General features: G+C 41.6%; 1 protein-coding gene and 1 long non-coding RNA gene across 3 annotated transcripts in view; one reads left to right on the top strand and one right to left on the bottom strand.

Moving 5' to 3' along the window:
• Positions 1 to 3503, bottom strand: part of LOC122575941 — a 63844-nt gene extending 60341 nt beyond the window's left edge. For both annotated transcript variants that reach the window (XR_006319593.1, XR_006319592.1), the window contains exon 1: positions 2365 to 3503. This is a non-coding gene — a long non-coding RNA (uncharacterized LOC122575941). The remainder of the gene's footprint in view (positions 1 to 2364) is intronic.
• The window catches only part of LOC122575938 (alpha-2B adrenergic receptor), a 131720-nt gene that overhangs the window by 98419 nt on the left and 16182 nt on the right, over positions 1 to 17119 (top strand). The window lies entirely within an intron of this gene.

The following is a 17119-nucleotide window of genomic DNA, read 5'->3' as shown; positions in this document are numbered from 1 at the left end:
TTTAGATCACCTTGCTTCGATAGAGTTCAACGAAAATGAAATATTGTACAGAGCGTGTCTTCTACTCTTGACGTAATTCGTAAATTATTTATTCTAATAAGTATTTCTGAAAGATAGATAACCCAAGATTGTAACATTTGATATTGCTATTAGTTTACTTTTATACGAAACATTTTTTAGCAGGGCACCAGTCATCTATTCTGGGGTGTAACTCTGTATTTTAAAATTATAGTATTTTTTCATACCTGCTATCTCATAAACTTTCATTTGGCCTATATAAAAGACAATTTGTTCTTTTTATAGTCGTATATTTTTTAATGATGTAACTCGTCATTGCCAACAAAAAATTAGAAATCACGATATTTTTCGTGCAACTAACCAGAGTAAACCAATAAAACGTAATTTATGGAATAACAAGAGTATTACCGCGATGGAGTAAAGACTTTTTTAACAGCTCACGGCTAGGTGGTAAAAGAAATAATTTGATAATTTCCCACATACGAAGTGTGAGCGTAATTCCCGTATAATTATGCGTACAATAATTTAATAAAACGTACAATTTCCACGGAAAGGAAAGAGAGCGTACCGAAGTGAATTACCTGCTCGGCACGGAAATTCTGGCAAACGATAAACGCGCTGGACACTTTCAAAAAGATTGAATAAAATATACAAATAATGCTTCCGTCGCGTCGTGCGAATCCCGTGGAAATTTCGCGAGGAAGTCGAGCAGATAAAGCGAGAACCACGATCGAATAAAATATTAACGGGGAAAACGCGAATAGGTCGTGGCAACGAACGACGTTGCCTCGGAAAAACGTTAACGTCTGCGTCACAAAATTAACGCGTAAATTATACATTGCCATAAATTCTCAGGAATTGTGCCACTTAAAAATGTTTGCCCGAAACAGAGAGTAGCTGGGTCCAGTTGCGATTTAGAAACGATTAGATCATGGAAATCGGACAGGATCATTCCGCGGGCATTTCGGTTTAGACGTCGAAGTAATCAAGCGTTTCAATTCGACTACGGCAACTCGGATTCCCAAGAAATTCGTATCTCAGCCGGCTATTTGGCTGAGAATGATTTCGTTGCAGTCTGTCGAACGACTCTGGACAAATTTCGATTTCCAGCAATTACGATTGGCTTCGAGAAATAAACAGTCAGAAATCAATTTCGTATCGCAGTCCTTTCAATCAGGAAAGCAGAGGATTTAAAAGACAAATTTTTCGACTCTATCCTGAACTGATCCGCGAATAATTAATCACGAAACCAACATTCGTTGGTTAATTATACACGTGGAAGCACATTCGTATCGTGGAAACAATAAAATATGATTTCGAACGAACAAAATAATAGTATTTATATACTAACGTATCTCGCTAGCTGGTGATTATTTTTGCGAACAATAAACGAATTGCGATATGAACGTTATTACACCTTCATGTACGAAATACATATTATGTAAAACTTATTTGCGTCACGATGTCGCGTGACTTTTGCGAAACGGCAATTTGTTAGCTCGAGGTTATTGCTTATCTGTATCGGTGTAAAAAATATTGTGCAGAATATCCATTTGTTACCGTGGATAGTTATCGTCATTTACGCCAACAAATAGAAACGGCTTTTAAACGTTTCGAAATTATTTTGTTTACGAATTTACTCGCAATAACCTGAAACGAGAAAATTATTTGTTTCACCATTTATCAGTAAAAGCATTAAACGATACCGAGTTCGTGCATTGTATAAAAGCGAAGATTGAATATAAACTGAAATCGACCACCGGATCGGCTACCAGCAAATGTTAGAAGTAAGAATGATGATACGAGTGCGCCACATTCTGTAATTGGACGTAACAACCGATACTTTCGCCAAGTTATTGTTATTATCGCAGTTTATGTCGGCGACAGTGGTTACTGCTCGTTTTGTTCGCCATTTTATTGCCGTGACGCGTTTAGTTAATTAATTCACTGCCTGGAACGCCGTTACTTCTCAACAGATATCACCTCTAAACATGTTATGTACTCTGTTATTTACCTCGGTGTGTGCAAACAACCCGGATTTTCTAAATGAAAGAAAGCTGCCTCAAACGTAATCGATACAAACGACGCAATAATGCCATTTTAACTAGTTAGAATTCTATTTCCTTGTCCGATTATCGCTATCTTCACCGATTCTTGCAAATGACTTCGCGAAATGAACTGTCACGATTATGCTGATATTTCATGCACTTCGTAAAAACATGTATAGAAGCATACAGATTCCTGTCTGATAATCTAGTTGACAAAGCACTATTGTGTCTACTGATTCGATAGAAACGAAACTCAATGGAATTCTTTATGGTTAGTTTGACAGACACGGATCATTACCCGAGTCCATTGAGCACTCGATCACTGCAATCGGTCACCGTGTCCCAGGCTCACGATTCGATTCCCCTGTCTCGCAATCAGTATTTATAACAAACTTGAGTTCAGCAGATATCGGTAACTGACATCAATCGATTCTCGCAATCCTATTAATTATACTGTTTCAATATTTATACGATATGTATAACAGAGATACTAGCGTAAGCGAGTCTCCAGCGAACTTATAACCACCGACACCCGGTAAAAACTACAAAGAAGGTCTGGCAACTTTCGCGATATATTTCACTGCTTATCGCGTCATTAATATCGCGTCAAATTGCCTGTTGAAGAATAGATCGTTTAAAAATTATTTATAACCGAAGTTGGCGACTTACGAGGGAAATTACTCGACTTGACCGAAACATCCATCTGACTCTCGTAAAGCCTGCCTTACTCTTTGTAGTACGTATATACGCGATACTTGCAAACCTTAAAACTCGACGTACGACAACTACGAACGAAGTTACGAGGGGTATCGATCAATTGCTCGAGGCAAACGCGTTGGCCAATCAGGTATCCCAATTTACTACGTTGCCCGGCAATAAATTAATTTCCGAGGCGTTGAGACCTTCGGTAGCGGCCGCATGCCTAATTTGCGGTGGAACAGAGTTCGCGATCCGTTCCACGGAGTTGGATGTTCGCCCTGCCAAGGAGGATGGAAGCGGTCAACGTGGCGTTGCCACGGGTCCCGCGTCATCGCGACGCGTAATGAGGTCAATAACGCAGCGAGCAGGCGTCCTCGAGAGGACGAAGGATGGCGCAACAACGACAGGAACGTCGGCGAACACAATGCGCTGATGGCGTCAGAAGCCAGCGACACTGGTGCACCACGACGCCGCCAAAGAACGGCCGCAGCGTTCGATCGAAATTCGTGTTTCGTTCGTACACACTAAGCTCGCTCGACCAGAATTCCGCCCGTTCGAATTCGTTTCGTCTATTTATTGAACCACGTCGAGTATATTGGAACCGTTCGTTAAAAATCATTTACTATATTCGTTGGGATTGGTTTCAATTTTGAGAAAAGTTGAAAACTACGCACTGGAGAAGGTATGGTACTATTCGATTATGGAAAAGTGTATTGAAAATGGAAATATTATGATATAAGAATCAGTACCTTTGTTTAAATAATTTTGGTGAGAAATGACCATTATAAACGATCAACAGTTTTTTGAATATCGGTAAATATCAGATTAATGGAAACCGATAGAAGTACCTTTAGAATAATAGAAACTGAAATATCGCCATGTTGTTACTTCTTTGCTTGGTTATGCACGTTACAGATTTTGTTTTTCCTGGTTCAAACAGTACATAAGTAAAAGTCGTTTGTTTCGCCGTAAAACTGTCCGATAGTGAAAAATTATTGCCATCGTGTGACATTTGTTACGTCAAACCAATTTGTGTGTTATACGCTTGGATGCACAGGCGCACAAGCGCGACATTACCGGTGTTGTCACGTTGGAACTAACTTTGCACAATTCTAGCGAGCCAGAGTTACGCGGTTCGGTTTAATCGTAGAGCAGTAACTTCGGTTCGAGTCGTTTGACTTCGAGATTAGTCGAAAACTCAACAGCTCCGTTCACGAGAACAGACTATTTGTCTTTGCACGCGGTAGTCCGTAAGATTTTAATCGGCGGCAACAAGAATTACTCTAGCGAGTCCAGAAGAGAATGCAATTTTAATAACTCGTAATTCCATGTTCAACGATCGGCGAGTTAAACAACTTTCAAAGATATTAAAACACGTAATTTTTTCGAGTTCTCGATGAATGAAGAAACTCGGATGCCAAGTTGCATCGCGTAGCCTGTCGCTGCTTGATTCATTAATAATCGACTAACTGTTGATATCAATAGTAGCCGGGACGACAAAAGAACGATCGGAATATCGAAGACCGCGTACGACCGTTACTCATCGCTGATTCGTCGTGCCGCGCCAAAAGCAATTTGAATATTTTTCTATCCGTCGTGTTTCCAACAAGGACAAAGCACGCGAAATTCCGCCACTCGGTGGAAATTTATTCTCGTACGTCCGCGCTCTATGCGCAACGAGATCGCCGCCGGGATCCTATGCAGATGTATGCGACGAGCGTACGATACGCGGCGTGCAAACGATGGAACGAACAGCTCGAAATAAAAACCTTGTTCGAAAAGTAAGGGTCGGTGGAAAAACAGCACGAGGAAGATAGGGGAAAGAGTAGAGGCGGTAATAAACCATAAGTGTGGCTGCATTAAAGTGGCAAAATTGAAAAATACAGCGCGCTTCATCGCGCCTGGCGTCTTTATTTCTTCAGGTGCAACAAAAATTCTCTTCTTTGAAAGTACGTTTACTCTGCCCTCGTCGCTCCTACCACTTTCGCCACGTTGTTGCTCTCTTTAACTTTTTACTCTTCTCTCTACTTTCTCCCTACATGGCCGCAGCATGACTGTAAAATTTAAATCAACGCCGGTTGCTCTTTCGTCGCCAATAACCTCGCCGCTTTTTTCCGCGAGCCCATGAAATATTTGAACACGCTAGCGTTGCTTCGTCGCGGGCTGAATAGTTTATAAATATTGATTGAACTCGGAGGTTTTGGCGTGGAGACCGCGCTAAACGCCGAACAGTATGACAAATTAATCTGTCCGAAGGAAATGATTTTTTGTCCCTTGGCGTTCAGCTTTCTGCTTAACCGAAGTGAAAACTTTTTCTAATGATCCGCTCTCTCGTTGAAGGAACCAAACAAATTACACGAAGCTCTTCATTTGTGAGTCCACTCCCCCGGCCCCGCGTGGTTAAATAACGCGAAAGCAGAAACGTTACATCCGACGATATACGTCCAACTTTTTCATGATGCAGATAGGAACATCGGAAGCTACGATAGTAATCCAACGTTCTTTCAAAATTTTTCCAACGACATTCCGATATTCTATCTTATTGGAGAGAAATTCCAAAAAGTACGTCTGAACGCTATTAATCTCCTTATGCGCCTTCCTCGTTCTATATCCGATAAAAATGATTGTGCGGAAAAACGAACAAAATTACAGCTCAGACTCATCTGTCGGCAGCATAACACGAAGGCAATCGACTGAATCCTGAGATTCCGAGATTCGTTTGGCTGAGAGAAAGACAAAGAAGAAAGGAGAGAAAGAGAACAAGAAATAGGTAGAGAGAATTGGTAGGTCGGTAAACAATTCATCTTTAAAATTCATCCAGATTCTCTTTTATATTCCACCGGTACGACTCCGTTTCCGGGCCGCATGAGCCAGAGATCCATCAAAAAGGTTCCGGTGTGCTTGTAGCAGCATTCTCCACGGATAAGGGTAGAAACGGATACGTGGGATGATGGCCGAGCCGGGGTCGTGGCAGAACGGGAAAACAAAACCGGGCAGAAGATGAATCCGTAGATATGCCGCGGCGTCATAATTCCTTCCTTATTGTTTGTCTTCCATTTTTTATCTGTGCAAAACGAGAGACTGCCGGCCAGCCTTCGAGCAAGGTCGAAAAAAGCTAAGCTGTCCGTAAGCTGACAGAGTGGAAAACAGAAAAAAAAACGTGGCACGAAGAAGGAAACTGGATGAAAGGGGAACGCGATGGGAAGAGAAAAATGAAAGAATCGCACCTCTGAAAAAAGATACGGGATATGGATTTCGAAGCTGGACAACGGCCACTGGAAATGAGGTTTAATGGCATCCGTAGGAGAGATGAGGGTATCATAAATGTTATTTTAATAAAGAGGACGGAATAGAGTGCAGAAGAAACACTTATCGCTTGAAATCCTGTAGTCGAAGAGAACTAGTATGTCTATGATGGTGGAAGAATAAATAAAGAAGCAGTGGGGATTAAAGAAGCTGAAAGCAATAAGTGACGTCGCATGTTCGTTTTCTACTTAATATAGTGAAAAGGGCTGTTTCTGGGCAGAACAAACGGCCAACGATCGTTCGCCTATTAGCTTTCTCCAACAAGCGTGTTTACACGCACTAGTTTCCACGATGAAAATGTTTGTCGTATAAATTAGCGATCCGTAACGGCCTGTACGAGCGTACGTGTCACTTTGCGACAGAATTCTACCCTATTCGCATGGGGGAACGCGTAGGTCGATATTTGTTCTGTGAAAAAGTCCGTAGAGATGTTCGTATTCGTGGCAGATCTCAAAGAAAAATCGCCAAGTTTCAACAGGAGAAACCATTTGAAAGCGTGTCTCCATGGTTACTAGCGATGGTGCCGGCGATAATCGTGAAAATCTTTCTAAAAAAAGCACCGAAACCTTGAAGAAAGACGAAAGCCTGGTGATCCGACGCTACTTACGCGAGATAAATTCCTGACTTTTTGTAGGAAGATAAAAGCAACCCCCGCCCCCCGCTCAATGAAGAAAGGTGAAGGGTAAAACATTTGTGCCTGACCTATGACGACGGGAATTTCTTTGCCTACTATCGTAGAAAGAATCAGTTAACAGGCACGATCGACGTTATTAGACCTGAAAATTTCAAAAGAATTCTCGAACGTGGACGTTTCAAAGAGTAATATTTTTAATATTTCCTTTGTGACGTAAAAAAATATTCACTTCGCTAGTAACCTTTTCTTCATTCCGTTTTATCTACATCGAATTATACTCGTTTGAAGCTTAATGTGGCTCACGATTACGCTACCTAGGTTGGCGTCGATTGGCCAGTCTCAGCACTTTTGAAATAATTAATAACGAACAACGAAAGGCTTAAAGTATCTGTGCGTGTGGCCCCGTGTCTCTTTGTGGCGCAAGTCTCGTGGAAAAAGTTAGCAAAGCGGGCGGATAAGTGTTTTTTAAAAGGCATCGCTGTCGAGATTGTGCTCACGGTGAAACGAGAAAGACAGTTAAGTGTTAGTTTCTAAATTCTCGTATGGACAACGTAAAACAACGATGAATTTAACATCGCGTAATTCTTCGTTATTTACGAGGCCGTACAATTTCCAGCGAACTCTTAGAACGAAAAGTTATCTGTGCCTGAAGTACGACAGTGTATAGTCGAGAAAGAATACTCTCTTGTTTCGCATACATTTCGCGTGTTCTCTGAAAGAACGAAAGAGAAAGAGAAAAAATATGTGTGAGGGAAAGTATGTAATGCGAATACACGAGGCTCGCGCGTAACTCGCGCGTAACTCGCGCGTAACGTTGAACAAAAGCTATGAAATTACCTTTAAAGGACAGTCCGGAAGGACACGCGGAGCTGTTTAAAATGTAAAAAAGGGAATGTAGGAAAGGAGTATACCCTTTTGATCATGGCTATTGTTTGCGACCTGTAAAGCGTACTCATCAAGAATTAAATTTAGCCCGCATTTAAGCGAGAAACCAAATACAAACGAGCTCCTGCTCTTCATGCTCATAGCGTTTATTCGTAGTAAATCTATACTTTGCCGAGAAGCTAAATTACCGAAAGCATTCTTTCAGTTGAAAATCAAAACAGCAATCTCTAAATAACTTTCCAACGTGCCAGGATAAAATTATTCGCGTAATACCAAAGTATTTCGACGGAAAAATGATTCCTCCTCTGTGTCGAAACGCTACCCGTGTCGTCGGAACGAAAAATCCAAGCCGCGATATCAAAGTTGCCGTACGAAAAATAAACGAAATCTCGCTATGTTACGCAATCTTGAAACATAAGCGGGCTATGTTCGTAGATAAAAACTGGCTGGCTGGATAATCCGAGATAAAAGCCCGCCGCGGTTTCTACCGTCCAAAAAAAACTTGAATTTCGGTCATCCTCTCTTTCTTTCGAGTTGGTGAGATCAGATGGTGAAGTTTGGGTTAAATAACTGGTGGAGACCCGGCACGAATCGTGTGCCAGCATGAGTTTCAAACGGCTGTCGGGCAAGCAAAACGGGCGAGGAGCTTTAAAGCTCGAATTCGTGCTACGGCACGTACCTACAGATGATCGTCGTTTTCCCCGTGACGCTCTCAGGTGTTTCCTTCGAACCAGGAACTCCTTCGACCCGATGCAACCGTTAGCTTTGCAAAAACGAACCGTGAATCTTTCATGTCTCTCTGACTTTCTATAAATGAAGTTTCATCAGTACAATTTTTTACGTTTGAGATTAATCGTAACAGAGAAGTATTACATATAGCAGCGTCCGATTAGTGCATTGTCGATTGCTACTACTGTAAGCTGCTTGAAATTAGCTGTACATTAAATTTTAATACTAGAATTTTCTGCATGTATATCTTATGCAGCATCGTACAGGTTAATACTACTGCAATGTACTCGAAATTATAAATTAAATTTTAGCTGTAGAATATTTGAGGTTCATAATTCTAATAGAGGGATATACGTATATTATGATGTATATAAAAATAGATATATCGTCTGACCTGTACAGTAACCTATTCGAAGCTACAAACTAAATTTTCCTACTCAAATTTTTAATGTCCAGAATTAATGTAACGTAGTAATATTTCGTAGCGTCTGACCTGTACCGGTTCCTACCACTTGAATTCGGAGCGTATCATATGCGTCGTACGAAGAAATTCGTGCGATCGTTAGCCATCAATATTGGAAAAGCAATTCCAGAAATAAGATTGCGTATTGCAGCGACATTACATAGAAATATTGTACGACATTAGAAAGAGATATTGGTTTCCAGGTAACAAACAATTAGAAACGCGGCAGTAGAAATGGTCCGTCGTGATATCGGAAGATAGCTTCATATATTGACAAGCAGGAGACAGATAAACTTCGTACGTTAACGAGTAACGATGTTACAGGTGCAACTTGTAAAAATTTACCCTCTGTTACGTTTGGCGACACTACGTAGACCAGGTCACACACCGCGGGCAAGATGGCAACCAGATGTCCGCACATCCTTACTGCGTACCCTCAATAGTCTTAAGGACCTATCATAAATCTGAGGAATTTTTTAGCTGAGGTCCTTCAGACCGAACAAACATCTCTTTACTGAATTGTTCCTAAAGTTTATTGTTTATTACGGGAAGATACGGGAAAGTTAGTTTTTCTCACGTATGATATTTCCCACTAGCAACTTTCTATCGAAGGCGGCTAAAACCCTTCGTAGTTCATCAATCTTCATTTATTCAATCAGAAGCAATGTCTACTGCCCTCACTTTCCTAACCAGAATTGTCATCAACAAATCCGATGGCAGCATGCGTTAGACCCAGCCATCGCAAGCTTTCCTCCGCAGCATCATCTTCACAGACAGTGAGTCTTTATGCATTTTTTGAACCGTCATCATCTAAGCTTACGTCGCGTACTACACATTGTAACTTTGGCTATCAATCGAAACTCAATTATACCTTATCAATTTATATCTTCTTTACAAAGTTGTTGGAATAAACATTAATTTATACCTGTTAATTCAGTGCAAACTCATTTGAACCACCTCATTTACGACTCCCGTTGACGTGCTTTCTCGCGATCGCGTCTCTCCGCGAATGGTCGAAGAAACACCGTCTTTCATTCAAGGAACGAAGATAATGTTTCGCAATTTTATTTTCGCTTTAATTCTGTTATACTATGTATTTCTAAAGTTTTCAAGCCAACATAGGCTGCTAATTTTCCCCGGTTCTGTTAAAACCATACATCTGTATCTGTAGTACCGTTCCTTTTTCGATCTTTTTTCGTATCTCGCGTGTACGAGATTTTCAACGCAATGCACGTTTACACGGCAGCTTTTCTACTCGCCCTTTTTACATTTTCTAACGCCTCGGCTCTAGACGCGAGAACGTATTTGGTATTCCCGATGCGATCAAAAGTACGCTCCACGTAACTCTGCATAATCTTATGCAGTCTGCTCGATTGAAATTAAATCGACAAGAAAATAATTCAAAGCGATTTTGTGACGCTACGAAAGAGGATTCCTTCGATGTTACACACCGTGAAGAGCCGGTGAAATTGGAATGAAATTTCGTCGAACGAGTTCTCGTCCGAAATGGATGAAACGAGCGTGATGGAATTCCAAGAGGAGCCAGAGCTATCAAGAAATTCTCACACCATACAAGATTTTTCCGAGCAATACGATAGAACAAAAATGTCTTGCTATTTCTTCGATCATCCAGTTAGTGCTCTTTTATATGTATAGATTTGAAAAAGGAAGCTTCTGGAAAGAGCAGATTTTTTAATAATCATGATCTCGAGAACATTTTAATAATACGTTCCGCCACAGGAATTCGAGGTTGCATTATCCAGAGATGCTGGAAATTAACGTGTATCTCGACTACTCGGCAACCTTACCGTCCGTGAAAGCGGAACAATCCTGGCCATTTTAGCCCAAGTCGCCGGATATCAGCCTGACTAAAGTTAACTGAACAATTTGCAAACATTCCGCGAAAGCAGTGCTACATCTTAGCGCTCGCGTCTACAGTTGACGTTCACGCGGAAGGAAATTTATCATCTCCTTCTCTTCCTCTTCTTTAACAGCCTTCTCGTGTTTGACGCACGCTTTCCACAGTTTCAAGCTCAAATTTCACAGAATTTTAACCAAAGTCTCTTTTGATAACCCAACTCCGGAATACTGTAACGAGGTACTATATTCGCTAGTCAGTTTTGTTACAATTACTTTTAATACATAATTCTCCACATAATTTTTACCATGACTTTTTAATAAAGCTTTAAACGACCTATGCTTATATTTATTGTTTCATTATAGCGACAAAATATATTCACAAAGTTTGATCATTAAACCTTGAGGTACCCTGTATATTTCCCGAACATGGCGATAAAGAAATTTCGCATAAGATGCAGTATCGTAAAGTTAGTAACGACGAGAGAATAGAAAAATTCAAAAATGAAAAGGTATCAATATGAATCAGTCTTAGCGCGATTTGGATCGGTGAAAATCCTGATTGCACGATTGACCGTATACGCCTGATCGTCCCTGGAGCGTTTTCCGAAGTGGTTCGGTGCACCTGACACTGGGGAGTGCGCATAAGAGGTACGTCAGAGCGTTTAAAGCGGAGCAATTTGGTACGGGGCCGACGCAGCACAAAACGTCCGACAACGCTATCGTCTAACAAGATTGCAAACGAAATTGGATGTTTTTCTCCAGCTGGATGGAACGGAGAGGAAAAGTATTTATTCGGGTCAGACCGGATCACACGCTTGCGTAAACATCAGGGAAAGAGGAAAAAACGGAGAGCGCGTGTGTTGCGCGTTTCGGACGCGTGGCGAGCGAAGATGACAATTTAATTGCATCCCCTGGTGAAAAACGAACGAGCAAAGCTGGCTCTCCCCAGCGCTGGAACTAATGTTCCCTTTTAAAGTCAGCGCCTCGACAACGGGTTGCTTCGAAAATTGTTTGCCCTCCATCCCCGTGTTTCGCCCGGATTTGATAATACGTAATCCACACGATTTATTCCGCAAAATTGTTCCGCTGAAAATTCTGCGAAATTGCGATTGCGTGGAAAAACTCAGCTGAAAATTATCGTCCGACAAAAGACGTTAAAACGCATAGGAAAATTACGATGCTCGTGCCCCGCCCTTTTACAATGGAAAATTTTCTAGAAAAACTGTATCGTGTGGATCAACACACGTGATTCTTAATACACTATGTACCTCTTCTAATTCGTACTAGTAATTCTTACAAATTTCTGCATCGTTATCTCTCACGAATACGAAAATCACGATCGATTAATTCTTTCGATAGTTTGAACAGATTGTTACATTTTATATAGAACCAGGAGGTATCCTAATGTTTAATGGAACGTATCTGGAATAAATGGATATGTACTGGCATATATTGGGAGAAAGGAGTATGCGTAGTTTTATTTCTTATATACATTTGACTGGGTCTTTTTTGTACGGGATATTACGGTTTTGTTAATGCACGGACCGTATTGTTCCGCGAGTATACGATACGTGACTCGTGCGAAATTTAATACGTACATACATACGTTACCTCTCAGCCATCACTTTATCAGGGAGTAACCAACGACGTCACCGTTTTTGCCAAGTAATATTCGCCGTAGGGCGCGTAAATGGCCATCCAGCACGGGTTAAAATCTCGATCGAAGTTGTTTAAAGCGAAAATTTTCGTACATACGTGATTTAATTAACGTCATTATTTCGTATTGTTTCGAGCACCGTACGATTTCAACTGGCAATTTTAACGAGACGTTTCGCTTAGCACTTTGATTCTCCGATTTCTTGTAATTTTCTCAATGAATAAAAGCTGCACCGGTGGCGGCTTCTTGCGAAAAAACTTGTTCCCATTTTTCTCTTGACCGCGGTAGAAGAAGGCGATTAGGCTTGAAATTGCGTTCTAACCGTGGAAGACAGAAGCGTCTTTCGGCGGGGCGAATTATTTTTTAATAAGATGCAAATTCGCGAATTTCCCCACGCTAAGAGATTTACATTCCTCGGACTCGTGTCTCTGGCCCCGCAATTATTAACGCCCTTCCGCTTTCAATAATGAGACTCTAAGCGAGTTTCACGCGAAACGATGTCGCTTTGAAAGAATCGTTCGTTCAATTTCATTGCTGGAACTACAGCAAGCCACGAAATTATTAAAACAAGAGTGCAGTTTTCAAATATGTAAAAATATTTCACTGAAAAATAAAGGTAAAGATGGCTAATACTTCTTGCTGCTTCTGCAAATACTCGAGATATTCGTATGAGCTTTGCACGATATTTCAGATATCTCGTAACAGAAATTTACCGAAGAATACCATAGAAAAAGGAAAAAGGAGAGAAATGGTGATTTGAGAAAAAACAAATGTTAGCTGTAGCCCGAGTCCCATGCCTGATATTACACAATCAAATCCAAATACGAAAAGTGGAAGGGAGAGAAATTCGTGACTCGATGTATTTCGCCTATAAATTCTTTCGACAAGGCCGCGTTATCCCTTCGTTCGAAAGATAAACCTTGTATTCCAAGGGTGCGTTCGGCAAGCTCACTTTCGTCTACAGGCGTTATATGTTATTCTGGCATGTCATAACGTACCAATCCGTGTTTGAAAAGCGCGCAGAAAAAGGGGTGAAAGGATAGGGAAAATAAAAGAGCGTTGAAATAGCAACATCTTTTTATACGAAGCGGCGAAATGAGAAGCGAGAGAGAGGAAAAAAAAGGCAGAAAATCCAGGTCATACTAGGCTGCGCGCGAATTTGATTCGAGCGTTTCGCAGCCCTTGTGTTCTACCTCGAACCATCTCTTTCATCCCCATAGCGACTTTAACGTCAAACGTTTTACATCTGCTCGTGACAGACTCATCGATTCCGCTTTAGACCGCGTGTTTCTTTCCATTTGGGGATTTTCCCAGCTCCTGCTCCAATGGCAAGTGTACAGCGAGTGTTTTGACGTCGAACGAACAACGTTGGTGCGTCAATAGCCGTATGATTTTCAATTAAACACTGTGCTCGTCTCGATCAATCTTCGGTGAAACTCCGCTACAATTCCTCCGAAAGACATTAACCACAGAGAAATCGATTAAGGTAATAATTCAAAGTGATGGAAAGCAGCTGGCCAACGGGGATGATTTTAATACCGTAATTTCTGTGGCAGATACGCAGCACCATTCTGTTCACATTCGCAGCTATCTTCAAAATAGTACATTATCACTCGCGTTATCTCGTTAAATATTGTTTTAACTGACTGCTGCTCGCGGTCACGTGCTTCCGCTCCATTTACAACGGTCAAATATTAGCATGATCAACGGAGAAGTTCGAACAGAACTGCGAGAATTAAACTTGCACGAAAGTTTCTACTACAGTTGGATCAGGTTTACGACATGTCATAAAATTCCTATTTTTTTTTTTTTTAGAAATAAACTTCAACTCTTCTACGATCGTGATGCGATGAATTTTATACAACTTACAATTTTGTATATTGTATCGTCAAGTAGAAAATGTATTTCTAAGTCGCGTTACTTTAATTCAAACGACTTGAACGAAATTCGAGTAACTTGTCTAATCCGAACGCAGAAGCTTAATAGCCTTTCCAATAACTAATAACAGGCAGCGCGATTGTAAGCGTCCTCCTTTCCTTTCCTTCCGACCATGGTGTTCGATAAGAAAGAAAGAAAGAAATTCATTTCTTCGCGTTTCTATTTCAAGTCGAGCAGACCTAGTACCCCGAAAGCAACAATGGTAGCACGGACAAAGAGAGTATCAATCGCGGCGTCAAAGGAACAGAACTGTACTAAAATGTACCTACTGTTCTGCTACTGGAGAACCGTTATGATGAATTTTTAATCCTTGAGAGTTACCCTCGACGAAAAGCCGCGAAACGTCCAATCGCAGGCACAGGAACGGAGAACGTCAGTAGTTATTCGTAAAAAGGGTGACACGTCCTTATTGAAAAGAATCCGGATTCTATGGGGGAGGAGGGGGCGGGCCGGGAGTCGGTGGATTTCGGTAACCAATAACTTGGATTTCGCTCTTTTCCACGGAAATAATCCTGGCATCGATTCCCTCTTTCTTACGGATCTTTCACCCTATTTCCAACTCTCAAGGTTTCTCTGAGAACGCTGGAATTGCTAGAATATAATAAGGGATTCATCATTGAATGCACGAGGAACGTTTAAATTCGATTAACACGGGTGAACACAAAGATGAATATACTCTCAATTGTTTGGAATATTGTTACACACAATTGCGTTAAAGTCTTGGCAACTAACAAACTGTACTGTTAGGAAACATCTTGACATGGTTTTCTATTTCTAGGGTTTTCAACGAACCTCTACGTTTAGACGGGTACGAAAGAATTCTTCTAGTTAAGAGACAAAAAGCTGGCAAACGGAATACTGATTACTGTATTTTAAACTAATCGATATTTTTTCAATAAATAATCGATAATTCTCGAATTAAACGCCTCTTCGCTACCAACGACAGATTTAAAACAACATCAAGTGCGGTTACATTCATCCACAAGAATAAAACTCACAACTTTCGTACAGTACGTACTGTAGCTTTCCCGAAGGCAAGCGTTTGTCATTTAATCACCGACGTGCGATTCAATTAAGGACATTCTGAAAAAATGTAATTTCTTCCTGCGAACCATACTCGCGAAAGAGTATCACAGACAAGCCGGAGTCGAGGTCGGAATGCAATTATTTAGAGGGTACGAGAGATATAATCGGTTTCTCAGCTTCATGCTGACGCGGCGCTTAAAAGAGCATGATTTGCCTGAATCTAGATGAAAAGAAGCAACGAGACCAGAAAGAAATTTAATTGGGTCGGACAAAACGTGGCCACCGGCATTTTGGTACAGGGGCCAAGCCCCCTTGCGACTGGCATTTTCGGCTCCGTTGAACTTAATTGAGGCAGCCTCATAGATACGAGCGTATGCTCGCGCGCTGCACTCGACGAGATTCGCAAAGCAAAGCTACCTATAATGGTCGACTTTTCTAACTCGTAGAACACGGTACTGAAATCCGTATGATTTTCTTCAAACACGATAATTGACTTTAAAGACAGCAACAACTCGGCAAAATCGGTTGCAGCGATCGATTCGAAAACGTAAAGGGAATCACAAAGTATGGGAATCGTTTGGAAAGAAGGAACGGATGGTATATGGCACGCGAAGCTCGATAAACACGAATGAAAGTGGTTCCTGCACAAAAGAGAAAGATCAGAAACGCGCACGTACTTTCGAACGTTCGAAATACACCGATTTTCCGCTTCCGTCTCGTTACACCGATTTCTTCCCGCTGCTATCTATTTCCTCGTCCCCGTTCCACAGATCCGATAATACGATCGACTATCGCTTATCAATGATTCATAATTGAAATCGTTGGCAAACGTTGAACATAGAACTCCCCGGTGGAAACGGGCTCGACAAACGCGAATGGCGTCATTCCAGTTAAAATGGCCAAGATTCGTGGTCGTCCGACGAACGGTATCGTTTCACCGCAGTGAACTCCGATTTCTCCGGATCGACTGAATATTTATCTTTCCGGGGATTTGTAACTCGATAGACCAGCTCGATTGCCTTAATTTACCGAGGGTTTCGTGAATTTTTTAATGGAACGAACACGTTGCCAGGTGGACGAGTTGCGGCGATTTCAATCCGTTTCACTCGCAAGATTTCTCACAGGTGACCAACGGACGCATCTCGGAACGGACGTTGTTATTCATGATCTCATGAATTTTCGCTCTCGACGAGCGTGCTCCAGGTTGCTCGTTACCTCGCGAGAAAGGCTGCTGCGAAGAGTGCGTGAGAAAGCTTCTGTTCCTTTCGCTCGTTCCCAGGAGGAAGGTGAATAAAAGGCGAGATGAATTTTTCATTAAGAAAGCCGTGAGTGTAAACGCATAGCTCGGGAAGAAAACGAAGAAAGAAGAAAAAAATATTTCGTAGCCGTGAACCGTAAAATTCGCCGTGGAAAGGAGGTAGCGTTAGGGGTGGCGGTGGCCCACTAACGTTTGACGTCACCGCGAGAGACTTTGCCTCTGCTCCCTTTCCAACCCGTTTCTCTCTTGGCAAGAATGGAAGCAGCGTGACCAGGTGACCGATAATCCGGAACAGAGTCGAGAACAAGCGGAGAAATGCGAGCGGTTTCAAGGATGCGGAAGAATCGACCTCATCGTTCCGCTAACTAATCATCCGGTGAATTTTCTCTCCCGGTGGAAGATTATTTTTGCAATACAAAACGATCGTAAATCAAACGAAACGCGAGATGAAGTGGCAAAAAAGCTTGAGACTGATCGCGTATCGACGGTTATGAATTCCTGTCGGGGAATTTTCGCTAAAACAGCTCGTTATTCCGCGTGTTTACGCGATAACGGTGCTTGCTTCGTACTTTTCGTCGCTTTTCTATCTTTTTAGACC

The sequence above is a fragment of the Bombus pyrosoma genome, linkage group LG15 (genome assembly GCF_014825855.1).
Source record: "Bombus pyrosoma isolate SC7728 linkage group LG15, ASM1482585v1, whole genome shotgun sequence".
In the NCBI taxonomy this organism is placed as follows: domain Eukaryota; kingdom Metazoa; phylum Arthropoda; class Insecta; order Hymenoptera; family Apidae; genus Bombus; species Bombus pyrosoma.
The sequence above is the reverse complement of the archived record's forward strand: the minus strand, read 5'-3'. Positions and strand labels throughout refer to the sequence as shown.